This window comes from Lampris incognitus, chromosome 7, assembly GCF_029633865.1.
Source record: "Lampris incognitus isolate fLamInc1 chromosome 7, fLamInc1.hap2, whole genome shotgun sequence".
NCBI lineage: Eukaryota > Metazoa > Chordata > Actinopteri > Lampriformes > Lampridae > Lampris > Lampris incognitus.
In genome coordinates, this window is record NC_079217.1 from 52328479 (window position 1) to 52341720 (window position 13242).

Genomic DNA, 13242 nt, shown 5'->3' on the forward strand with positions numbered 1-13242 from the left:
CCACCTGAGCACAGATAATTATCTGTAATGTTTCCACAATGCATTAACAATTGGGCATCCACTTATCTCCTTTTTGGGAACTCCCCCATACAATAATTAGAATTATATTTTCAAGTGTCGAGACCCATGTACAGCAAATGGCCTCTCAGGTTAAATGCAAGGAACTTGTCAACAAAAGTAGAAATTAACTCATCTTTATGCAAGGGAATGACCATCCCTGAACCGGGATGGTCAGGGATGCCATCTTACAATGCTGTGATTGCAACTATTCCTCTGTGAATAGTATACATGGCCATTGTAACTCTAGTTAATGGTCACAACAATTTGCATATGAAACCGATTGTTGGTTTCGGCCACTGTATCGTTCATAAGGGTGGAGATACCTGCAGTCATGACTGCTGGGGATAGGCTCCAGCATCCCCGTGACCCTGAGAGCAGGATAAGCGGTTCGGATAATGGATGAATACCTGCAGTCAGTTGAGACTGAAGAGGTCCCTTAGATGAATGCGTGAATCGTATCTGTCAGTAAACGTCGAGTCCAGATGAACTGATTCCACTTTTTGTGATAGAAATTAACTCAAGCAGTGGAATGCTTCATGCAAGAGAGAATAAATTGCCTGTATTTTCTCTTGCCTGCAAGAGAGAATAAGATGTGTGCATTTTCTCAGCAAAGCTGGTCAATAACAATGCTCATTCATTGGAGCAGTTGGGTAAGTGCAGTTGGCTCTTTCGTGTCATGCAGTGGGTGCATCTGTTTTGGGTCACATTGCCGTGGCTAGAATGGGGCTTGTGTTTAGCGCTAGGCAGAGGTGGTGCTTTCTGTTTACCAGTGAATCTATTTATGGTACATCTGATTGGTTACAATGTCTGTTCTGTAATGGGAATACCGTCTGTCCGAGGGATTGATGAATAATGTGTTATTAGTGTGTGCCATGTAAGATAAGCTAATGAGTCGATGTATTTTTTTTCTAATTCTAACAAATGGCTTTGATGTGATTAGCAGGTTATTATGTGTGTTTGTCATGATTTATCTTTTTTTGTCCGGCACATAGATTAATCCGTTCAATTTCCGCTGTATTCCTGTGTATTTGTGTGTGTTTATTTGTGCACTTGTTTCTTATGTCTGTCTACAAGTCAGAATATCTATTTTTAGATTTCAGCACTAGGAGGGCAACTGTATATACTTGGTACAGACGGAGGTCAATTGAAAGGAAAAACCAACATGACGTGTGTTAGTAAGGTGTTGTTTCTGCCACGAGCCTCCAGAACAGCTTCAGTGCTCCTTGTCATAGATTCTACAAGTCTCTGAACTCTACTGGAGGGATGGACACCATTCTGCCAAAAGATATTCCCTCATTTGGTGTTGTGATCATAGTGGTGGAGAGTGCTGTCTAACATATTGGTCCAAAATCTCCCATAGGTGTTCAGTTGGGTTGAGATCTGGTGACTGTGGAGGTCATAGCATACGATTTACATAATTTTCATCCTCGTCAAACCATTCAGTGACCCCTCGTGCCCTGTGGATGGGGGCATTGTCATCCTGGAAGGGACCACTCCCATCAGGATAGAAATGTCTCATCATGGTTTGCAGTGACTTTTCCCTCTAAAGAGGACCCAAACCATGACAGGATAACATAACAGAGCCCCCAGACCCCCTCACTGTAGGGGTCAAGCATCCAGGGGTTTCCTTTCACTTTTCACCTCTGTGTGTGTGTGTGTGTGTGTGTGTGTGTGTGTGTGTGTGTGTGTGTGTGTGTGTGTGGGTGCAAAATATTTATTAGATGAGTTTATGAAGATGAGCAAATGGCGATGGAGTGTCCATGAATCTAACAAGAGTGGTCAGGGACAGTGTACATCCGTAGAGTCAAGTCAATTTGATTTGTTTAACCCAATATCACACATTACAAATTTGCCTCAAGGGGCTTTACAGCAACACAACATCCTGTCGTTAGACCCTTACACTGGATAAGGAATAACTCCCTAAAAAAAAAACCTTTAACAGGGAGAAAAAATAGGAAGAACCCCCAGGGAGAGAAACAGAGGTCAGCTCTCCCTCCCAAGACAGACAATGTGCAATGGATGTTGTGTTTACACAATACAACATTGAAAGAGGATAACAGAATTATAATGAAATTATAAAATATATGAAAAATATGAGGAGGAGGATGCCAAACAGGGTCCAGACGCCACCAGACCCAAGCCACGCGACCACCATCATCGTGTAGAAAAAAAAATTGTCACACATCTTAGTGAGAGCAGGATATATGGATTTATAAGATATATAGAAAGAAAATGTGATGAGGGGAATGCCAAGCAATGTCCAGGTGGTGACCACCATCACCATGGACACCTGGGAGGAGGACAGACTGCATGTGCACACAAGGGAGACTCACATCACACCATTCACACACAGAAAAAGAGAAAGGAGAAGACATCATTCAGAGAGAGAGAAAAGACATGTGAGACAAGAGAACAGTATGCAATAGTCAATCTATACACCTTAATCTTGTCGGCAGAACAGTGCTTGGTAAATTCATTGAGACAGAAACCAACCCACCATGCAGTACAGGTTGTGAAGTACTCAACTTAAAGGCAACTAATTGTAGGCTTAGGTAAAAAGATGCATTTTAAGTTTGGATTTAAAGGACCCAACAGACTGACTGGCTGATGGCAGCAGGCAGGTTATTCCACAAGAACGGGGCCCTGATTGGAAAAGGCCCTGCCACCAGCTGACTTCTTTTTAACTTTGGGTATACACAGGAGCCCTGTATTTTGAGAGTGAAGAGCTCGAGATGGAATGTATGATTAAGGAGATCAGACAGGTAACATGGGGCAAGCCCATTTAGGATTTTATAAGTCAGCAGAAGCACCTTGAAGTCTGATCTAACATATAGGAAGCTGATGCTAGCTGCAGCATTCTGAACCATCTGAAGACTTTTAGTAGCATGTGGCAGACCTGAAAACAACATTACTGTAATCAAGTCTGGATGAAACAAATGCATGTATTAGAGTCTCTGTATCAGCCGTGGACAGGAAAGACCGAATTTTAGCAAATTTAGTTACGTAAGTGAAAAAAGGCAATCTTTGTGATTTCTTTAATGTGCTTATCAAGGGAAAAGCTGGGATCAAACGTAACACCAAGATTTTTGGCTGCCACACTGAAATCACAGAGTTGTCGATGGTTATCATTAGTTGACAAAATTGGTGTCTTGTCTAGCAGGGGCAATGACCAGCATCTTGGTTTTATCCAAATTTGAAAGCAGGAAGTTTAGTGACATCCAGTTTTTCACAGTGGCCAAACAGGCCTCTGAATTAGTCATTTGAGTATGATCATCAGCACTTATAGGCATATACAGCTGAGTATCATCAGCATAGCAATGGAAATTTATTCCATAAATGCGTATAATTTGGCCAAGAGGTGAAATATAAAGAGAGAAAAGTAGAGGGCCAAGAACTGAGCCCTGAGGTACACTATATTTAACGTCAGAGAATTTTAATGTAATATTACTATAGCAAACACAATGTGTTCTTCCAGATAAGTAGGACTTAAGCCAGAAGAGAGACACCAAAATTACAATTTAATCTGTCTAATATTATACATTGATCACTGGTGTCAAAGGCTGCACTGAGGTCTAGTAGTACAAGACCAGAAGTGCAATCGGAGTCCATAGTTATTAAAAGATCGTTCACCACTCTGGTCAGAGCAGTTTCATTGGAGTGACAGGCCCTGAAAGGTGCTTGAAGAGGTTCATATAGATGGTTTTCTTCTATATAGGTTGAAAGTTGTTGATACACAACTCTCTCTAGTACTTTAGAAAAGAATGGAAGATTAGCAAGTAGTTTGTTTAGAAGCTGACATGAGCTTAGTGAAAGTATCAAGAGATAGTCTCAAAAGCTGTAATAACAGGGACTATCAGTGACTCATTGTATAGATATGAATTTGGTGAGACAGGATCCGCAGGAGTAGCTGGAGTTGAAGAACTAATTTTTTTATGATCTCATCATTCTTATTGCAGAAAAAATCTGGAAGCTCATGGGCTGTGAATGATGAGCAGCTAATAGACGGCTGCTTTTTAGTATGTTTAGATACAGTGTCAAAGAGAAATCTGGGGTTATGTTTATTAATATTGATTAAGTGAGAGAGATACACTGCTTTTGCAGCAGATAAAGCACGCTTGTATTTCAATAAACACTCATGCCATGATAGCTAAAAAACTTCCAATTTTGATTTTCGCCATTTACGTTCAAGTCTCCTGCAGGCCCGCTTAAGCACACGTGTCTCGTCATTAAATCAGGGTGTAGGCCTCTTTAGTCACCTAGCTCTCGTAGTGAGAGGTGCAACTGAATTGAGGAGACTAGAGAGGGCCACATTTAAGTCACTAGTGAAATTTTCAACAGAGTCAGTCACTACAGTGAAAAGAGCCAAGACTTCAGGCAGCTGTTGGCCAAATGCAGCTACAGTGGATGGACCAATGTGGCGAATGGCAATTACATCTGTGCTGACATGAACTTGACAGGCCAATAATGCTTTAAATTTGATGAGAAAATGATCTGACACAGCAAATGTGGTTGGCAAGACATTCAGATCAGAAACAGCTATTCCTTTAGATAAAACCAAATCAAGGGTGTTACCACTGCAGCGAGTCGACTCTTGAACAAACTGAGTGAACCCAAATGCATCAACAAGCACCAGAAAGGCTTTACTCAGAGGATCAGCAACCTTATTCAGATGAATATTGAAATCACCAAGAATTAGAGTCTCATGAGAATGAGTGAAAACACCTGAGACAAATTCTCCAAATTCTTCATTAAGTAGTGAGTAACAGCCAGGAGGTCAATATGAGTATCACAATCTGGACTGAGCTGAGTCTATTCATGGCTAAGGGAGTTAGACCAAGAATAAGACCCTCAAAAGACTGGAATTTAGATTCAAGTCTGGAAGTCAGATTGAAAATAGATTTATAGATTAAGGCAACACCCCCACCTTGTTTATTTGCCTGAGCTACATGAGCATACAGTGCCCCCGGATAGTATTCACAACCCTTCACTTTCCCCACATTTTGTTATGTTACAGACTTATTCCAAAATTGATTAAATTCCTTTTTATTCTCATCAATCTACATACAATACCCCGTAATGACAAACTGAAAAAGGTTTTGTAGAAATTTTTGCAAATTTATTAAAAATAAAAACTGAAATATTGCATGTACATTAGTATTCACACCCTTTACTAAGTACTTGGTTGAGGCACCCTTGGCAGCGATTACAGCCTCAAGTCTTCTTGGGTATGAAGCTACAAGCTTGGCACACCTATATTTGGGGTATTTCTCCCATTCTTCTCTGCAGATCCTCTCGAGCTCTGTAAGGTTAGATGGGGAGCGTCGCTGCACAGCTATTTTCAGGTCTTTCCAGAGAAGTTCAATGGGGTTCAAGTCTGGGCTCTGGCTGGGCCACTCAAGGACATTCACAGACTTGTCCCAAAGACACTCCTTCATTGTCTTGGCTGTGTGCTTAGTGTCGTTGTCGTGTTGAAAGGTAAACCTTCACCCCAGTCTGAGGTCCTGCGCGCTCTGGAGCAGGTTTTCATCAAGGATCTCTCTGTACTTTGCTCCATTCATCTTTCCCTCGATCCTGACTAGTCTCCCAGTTCCTGCTGCTGAAAAACGTCCCCACAGCATGATGCTGCCACCACCATGCTTCACTGTAGGGATGGTATTAGCAAGGTGATGAGAGGTGCCTGGTTTCCTCCGGACATGGCGTTTGGCATTCAGGCCAAAGAGTTCAATCTTGGGTTCATCAGACCAGAAAATCTTGTTTCTCATGGTCTGAGAGTCCTTTAGGTGCTTTCTGGCAAACTCCAAGCGGGCTGTCATGTGCCTTTTACTGAGCAGAGGCTTCCGTCTGGCCACTCTACCATAAAGGCCTGATTGGTGGAGTGCTGCAGAGATGGTTGTCCTTCTGGAAGGTTCTCCCATCTCCACAGAGGAACGCTGGACCTCTGTCAGAGTGACCATCGGGTTCTTGGTCACCTCCCTGACCAAGGCCCTTCTCCCCCGATTGCTCAGTTTGGCTGGGCGGCCAGCTCTAGGAAGAGTCCTGGTGGATCCAAACTTCTTCCAGTTATGAATGATGGAGAGCACTGTGCTCTTCGGGACCTTCAAAGCTGTAGGCATTTTTTTGTACCCTTCCCCAGATCTGTGCCTCGATACAATCCTGTCTCGGAGGTCCACAGACAATTCCTTTGACTTCATGGCTTGGTTTCTGCTCTGACACGCACTGTCAACAGTGGGACCTTATATAGACAGGTGTGTGCCTTTCCAAATCATGTCTGATTAATTGAATTTACTACGGGTGGACTCCAATCAAGATGTAGAAACATCTCAAGGATGGTCTGTGGAAACAGGATGAACCTGAGCTCAATTTTGAGTGTCATAGCAAAGAGTGTGAATTCTTATGTACATGCAATATTTCAGTTTTTTATTTTTAATAAATTTGCAAAAAATTTCTACAAAACCTTTTTCACTTTGTCCTTATGGGGCATTGTGTGTAGATTGATGAGAAAAAAAGGAATTTAATCCATTTTGGAATAAGGCTGTAACATAACAAAATGTGGGGGAAATGAAGGGGTGTGAATACTTTCTGGATGCACTGTAAGTATAGTCAAGTGGGGAAGCTTCATTTAAGGGAAGGAAAACATTTGGTTTCAGCCATGTTTCACATAACCCAATCATATCGAAACTATGTTCTAGAATCAGATCATTTATTAGTAAGGCTTTGGCAGACAATGATATGATATTTATGAAACCAAATTTAAGCATCTTGTGGAAATGATCAGTGGTAGGTAGAACTTTAGAGCTACCAATAGGTGAAAGATTAATTTGAATTAGACACCTTGTTGACAATTTTGACGACCAGCACTTTGGACGATATGTGGTCACATTTTTGATAACATTAGATATTTGGTTCTGTAGATTATTAGGTACTTTGTTGCACGTTTCACCACCACCACCACTAGTGGTAGGAATGATTATTAGATTATTGTAATTCACACATTTAGTGGAGGAGAGCTAGAGGGGAGCTAATTGGACTTTAATTGCTCCCTTAGTCAATATCCTTCTTCTCTTTTAGTTTTGATCACTTACAAGAATAAAAGTTGGCCAGACATTGTGTGTGTGTGTGTGTGTGTGTGTGTGTGTGTGTGTGTGTGTGTGTGTGTGTGTGTGTGTGTGTGTGTGTGTGTAGGAGTTTTTTGTTTGTTTGTGTATTTGTGTCACATTGGTTGCATGCCTCTTTGTGTCTCTCTGTTAGAGAAAAAGGAGTAACATCTATTGATACCCATCAGTAGTTTCCTGCTATTATAGATTAGATACGCCCCAAGGCAATTCTTTGGCCTACCAGAGAGCCAGACAAACAGAGAGACAGACACGAGTGAATGTGGCCACAGCAAATGAAGTTCAATGGACTTCAGAGTGGCTGAGAAAATGTGTCAACATTTGGATGATTTTAGGTGTTTGTATATAAAGGGTGTGAGCAAAGGGTGTGTGTCTGTACTTCTGTTTGTCCTCTGTGCCGTGAAGAGGTAAGTCAGGCGCTGTTAATTACTGGATATGTTTACAGCTTCTATATCTGATTTGTCTCAAGTTCCCCGCCACGTTACCTTAACCGGGGTTTAAAAATAAGACCCTGCATGAGACAAGTCAACATGATGCCAAATCCACCACCTAACTTCATACCTTCACATAACTTCTTAGGTAACTGCCCTTTGCAGATTAAGTGAACAACTCAGTTAAATGGAATTTCCATTCCTAATCTCGTCTATCTTCTGTGTGTTAAGCTGCAGTAGAATTGCTTCAGCGGCGGCTTTGCAAATGTTGCAACATCCTAACTTCTTTTTTTTAGCAGATCGGACGTTATTTTGCAATTTGACTCGCGTGTCAGCATGTGTGTGAGAGCGAGAGCGAGAAATAGAGTTCTGAGTGAAGGAGTGTCTGTTTGAGCGATTGGTAACTGTACTCCTGTGTTTGACAGAGACCGGGGAAGGGGGAAGGGGAAAGTGTGAGGGCTGTTTGACTATCACATATCCTGGTGCATAACTTGTTGAAAGCAGGTGGCGCCTTCACTGCCCTGACAGATACGGGGAATTAGCTCAAATGGTAGAGCGCTCGCTTAGCATGCGAGAGGTAGCGGGATCGATGCCCGCATTCTCCATGGATCATTTTGAGGTTTGCGTTGGACCCACAATGTCCAATAAATGCAACATAAAAGTGGCAATAATGGCTGTTTTATGTTGAACAGCTGAATCTGTAGCTTAAGTCATTGCATTGACATCATAAAAAAGAAAAAACTGTAACTGACCTTTAAAATGGTAGAATCAAATAGGACTGAGATCTACCACAGATCTTCTCAGTCCTTCTCATTAATGTAACTTCTCAGTAATAAGAAGCTACACTAGGATGTTTAAGGGTAACTAGCAAGTTTTCCCTTGTTGAGATCCTTATGGTTTAATTATCCTTGTTAAGAGCATTACTCCATGAATTACAATATTTTCTAAAAATGTTGTGCAGTTCAGTGAAACATTACATTTACATTACATATACTCATTTAGCAGACATGTTTATCCAAAGCAACTTACAAGAGAGTCAGCAATTAGCAGAACATTTTGAGGGTTACCAACCAGCACTATGTGGCAATCATATCATAGCCAAGAGTGCATGTCAAGTCGAGTGCATTTAGTGTTGGCACGCCTTATAGCAACAAGAGGCAAGGAATAGGAGAAATAAAGTACGAAGTAGATTTACATATTGTGCTTTCACGTGCAAGGACTCAAAAGTAGTCACCAAAAGTAATGGTGTTTAGGTATGTACACACGCAATAGTAATTGCAAAGTGTCACCAGAGACTACTTATGGATTAAGATAGGCCTTGAAGAGAAAAGTTTTTGGGGCTTTCCTGAAGGAAGGAAGCAAATCAGGAGCTCTGATGGAGACAGGGAGGTCGTTCCACTATTGTTGGGCCAGGAGTCTGGCCCTTGAGCTTGTCACTTTAGTAGATGGGACAGACCAGAGGTAGAATGAAGAGGTCGAGCAGGAGTGTGTTGATATGGGATTGCACGTCAGTTGGTGCAGTTCATTGAACTGCCCATAATGGTAACAGTAAGGTTTTGAACTTTGTATTAGCTGCAACAGGTACCCAATGTAAGGGCCCTGACACACCAGGCTGACGGTCGGCCATTAGCGAGTGTCTGTGACCCTACTTTTTGTAGTGTGTCCCGCACCGTCGGCACGAGTCAGACCCCTGTCGGAAGCGTTTCGGCTGATTCAGCATGTTGAATCGGCAGAGCTCATCGGTGAGAGAGATCACTCTGATTGGCTTAGCAAACCAGTGCTAAGCTAGCGAATCAGGGCCATTGGCTGTAGGCTTTGCATTGTGTTCAAGTGCTACTTTTTGGCCCAGATGGCAGATAACGTGAGGCAACGCAACAGTCGGCCTTTGTCACCGTTAGTCTAGGACAGCGTTTCCCAACCTAGTCCTCAAAGAACCCCTATCCTGCAGATTTTCATTGTAACCCTGCATAGGTAGCCCTGCTTGTACTTACTCAACCAATCATCTCACAGCACTTATTATGCAAGGTGTGCAACATCTGACATAATTCATTGCTAATTGGTTGAATAACTACAAAAAGGTATCTATTCAGGGTTGCAAAGAAAATCTGCAGGATAGGGGGTCCTTGAGGACTGGGTTGGGAAACACTTGCCTAGAACATATTAAATACAAAGACATATAAATGTTAAAAGTACAATCTGTAAATGGCACGCGGCGCCAGGGCTGTGACAATACAGGCGCTGTACTGACAGCAAAGAAACATGACGTATCTAGCCATCGAATCAACATGGAGTATATGTTTCAGAAATGGAGACGACTGAAAGCCTCTAAAGAAACTGAAAGCAATGCAAGGTTGGCTGGTTCTCTCATCGGCAAATGTTGAGGTGAACAGTGTTTATGAAGTCTGACCAAAACAATGGCAGATATGTGAGGCGGACATCCGCTCTGCACATCAATTGTAGATTGTACCTTTAGATAGCCTAATCTGTTCTGAATGTCCATTTTATACCGTGCTGGCGGATGTGAAGAAGGGCTTGTAGAGGGGGGATCAGCTCAATTGGTTGATTGTTGCTTAGCAACCGAAAGAAAACAGCATCAATGGTCATATTCTTCACGGCAGCCTTTGGAGAGAGAAAAAAGAAGCTAGAACACATAATGTCCTGATTAGCGTCATTTATAAATGGACAATATCCAGCTAAAACTACACTGCTCAAAAAAATAAAGGGAACACATAAGCAATGCAATGTAGCTCCAAGTCAATCACACTTTTGAGATATCAACCTGTCCAGTTAGGAAGCAACACTGATTTGTGAATCAATTTCCCCTGTTGGTAAATTGTCTAATTTCCACCAGGTGGAAATTAGACAATTTGCAAGACAACCCCTATAAAAGGAATGGATTTGCAGGTGGTGGCCACAGACCATTTGCCTGTCCTCATCTTTTCTGGCCGATCTTTGGTTAGTTTTTCATTTTGCTAGTGCCCTCACCACTAGAGGTGGCATGAGGCGGTATCTGCAACCTACAGAAGTTGCTCAGGTAGTGCAGCTCATCCAGGATGGCACATCAATGCGTGCTGTGGCAAGAAGATTTGATGTGTCTCCCAGCACAGTGTCCAGAGCATGGAGGAGGTACCAGGAGACAGGCCAGTACACCAGGAGACGTGGAGGGGGCCGCAGGAGGACAACAACCCCGCAGCAGGACCGCTATCTGGTCCTTTGTGCAAGGAGGAACAGGAGGAGCACTGCCGGAGCCCTACAAAACGACCTTCAACAGGCCACTAATGTGCAGGTTTCTGCTCAAACCGTGAGAAACAGAATGCATGAGGATGGTATGAGGGCCCGACGTCCACAATTGGGGCCTGTGCTCACAGCCCAACACCGTGCAGCCCGATTGACCTTTGCCAGAGAACATCTTGGTTGGCAGATTCGCCATTGGCGCCCTGTGCTCTTCACAGATGAGAGCAGGTTCACACTGAACACATGTGACAGACGTGAGAGAGTCTGGAGACGCTATGGAGAACGTTCTGCTGCCTGCAACATCCTCCAGCATGACCGGTTTGGCGGTGGGTCAGTGATGGTCTGGGGAGGCATATCCTTGGATGGCCGCACAGACCTCTACGTGCTAGCCAGAGGTACCATGACTGCCATTAGGTACCGGGATGAGATCCTCAGACCCATTGTCAGACCATATGCTGGTGCAGTGGGCCCTGGGTTCCTGCTCATGCATGACAATGCTCGTCCTCATGTGGCCAGAGTGTGTCAGCAGTTCCTGTATGTCGAGGGCATTGATGCTATGGACTGGCCTGCACGTTCCCCAGACCTGAATCCAATCGAGCACCTCTGGGACATCATGTCTCGTACCATCCGCCAACGCGATGTCGCACCACAGACTGTCCAGGAGTTGACCGATGCCCTGATCCAGGTCTGGGAGGAGATCCCTCAGGAGACCATCCGTCGTCTCATCAGGAGCATGCCCAGACGTTGTAGGGAGTGCATACAGGCACGTGGAGGCCACACACACTACTGAGCCTCATTTTGAATCGTCTTGAAGAATTTCCACAGAAGTTGGATCAGCCTATGTTCTCATTTTCTACTTTGATTTTGAGTATGATTCTGAATCCAGACCTTAATGGGCTAATGATTTTGATTTCCATTGATCATTCTTAGGTTATTTTGCTCTAAACACATTCCTATGTCTAATAAATAAAGATTTTCAGCTGAAATATTTCATTCATCGAGGTCTATATTGTGTTTTTAGGTGTTCCCTTTATTTTTTGAGCAGTGTATATGAGGAAGATGTTAAGAACAGCAGTTTCACTGAAGGACATGCTCTTGTGTAATTCCAAAGTGTTGCTCACTGACAGCATTGAAAAAACACTGGCGTGATTTCACATGAAACTAATTATTTTGTCATGCTGATTCAGTACTCAAACTGAAAATATCAGTTATTGATGTTTCAACAAGTTGCATCACTCGGCATCACGTCGCGCAGGCTGATGTTCCACTGTGTGTGCCATATGTCAGCACTGAGCATTTACCTTTAAAACTAATTCAGACAACAAGCTGATATAGTAATCTATGTCCCAACCCAATGGACAAACCTGTTAGAGATTACCATAGAAGACGCAAGGCTACGCCATCATGAATCTTGTGACCCATTTCACAGGCAGCATCAAGCTATTGGTGGGTTGAGCCTGTGTGTGAGGGTATGTTAGCAGGATTATCAGGTAGGCACTTTGTCTCACTGATGTTTTATTGAGTAAGCCTCATAACATCTCAAGAAAGCTCAACAGTGTGACCACTCCTCTCTACACAGCTTGCAGTAGACTAAAAAAACTATGGGTCTGCATGAAATATAGTCCCCCACACCACCTTTTGCAGATGATCTTAAAACCAACAGTCCTTGTGGCATGAGTAAGGATGCACAAATCTTAACTATTTCAGTGCCGATACGGATCTTGAAGTATACTCGGCCGATACTGAGTACCAATCTGATCCATTACTTTTGCTGAACAGTGCAGACTTAGACCGTTAGTTTGATGTCAGTGAGCAAAATAATCGAGAATCAGTTTTTTTCCACCATTTATGTGCAAAAAAACCAAAACAAAACCCAAATAAATAAAAATGCGGTTAATCAAGCCATTTTGCTTTTACTTGTGATATGTTACTCGTGGCTCTTTGTGTGGATTTTAGTCCCAGGTAAAGTCTGATACCGATACTCCATTTTAGCTTAGTATTGCCCTGACATCCAATACCTGTATCAGTACAGGTGCATAGACATCAGCCAGCCCACACGGTTTACAGTAGGGACAGGCTACAGGAACAGCTGATAACCAGCTTGAAAAGGAATGCTGAGAATTTCAGATATCAAATTATTTAGGGTCAGAGCAAGTGTCAGTGGTTGCTAAGACGAGTTTATTTCTCACTACGACTACTCAGTAAGGTTTCATCATACATGTGCTACAAATTCAATAAATACGCCAAATGCTGGCCACTACGACACTGTTGAATTGATATGGCAGACAAAGCGTAATCAAACAAATGATTATGCTGCTGAGTGTGGCTGCCAACCTACTGCTGGCTTTTGGCAACCTAGCCAAAACTGTTGATATACTGACAAACTTCTCTTAAAATCAACAGCC

At 42.8% G+C, this 13242-nt stretch overlaps 1 protein-coding gene and 1 non-coding gene across 2 annotated transcripts in view; both read left to right on the forward strand.

The window, feature by feature from the left end:
- The window catches only part of LOC130116070 (P2Y purinoceptor 3), a 33852-nt gene that overhangs the window by 6316 nt on the left and 14294 nt on the right, over positions 1-13242 (forward strand). The window lies entirely within an intron of this gene.
- Positions 8136-8208, forward strand: trnaa-agc (transfer RNA alanine (anticodon AGC)). The gene has a single exon. It is a non-coding gene; the product is annotated as a tRNA-Ala (tRNA).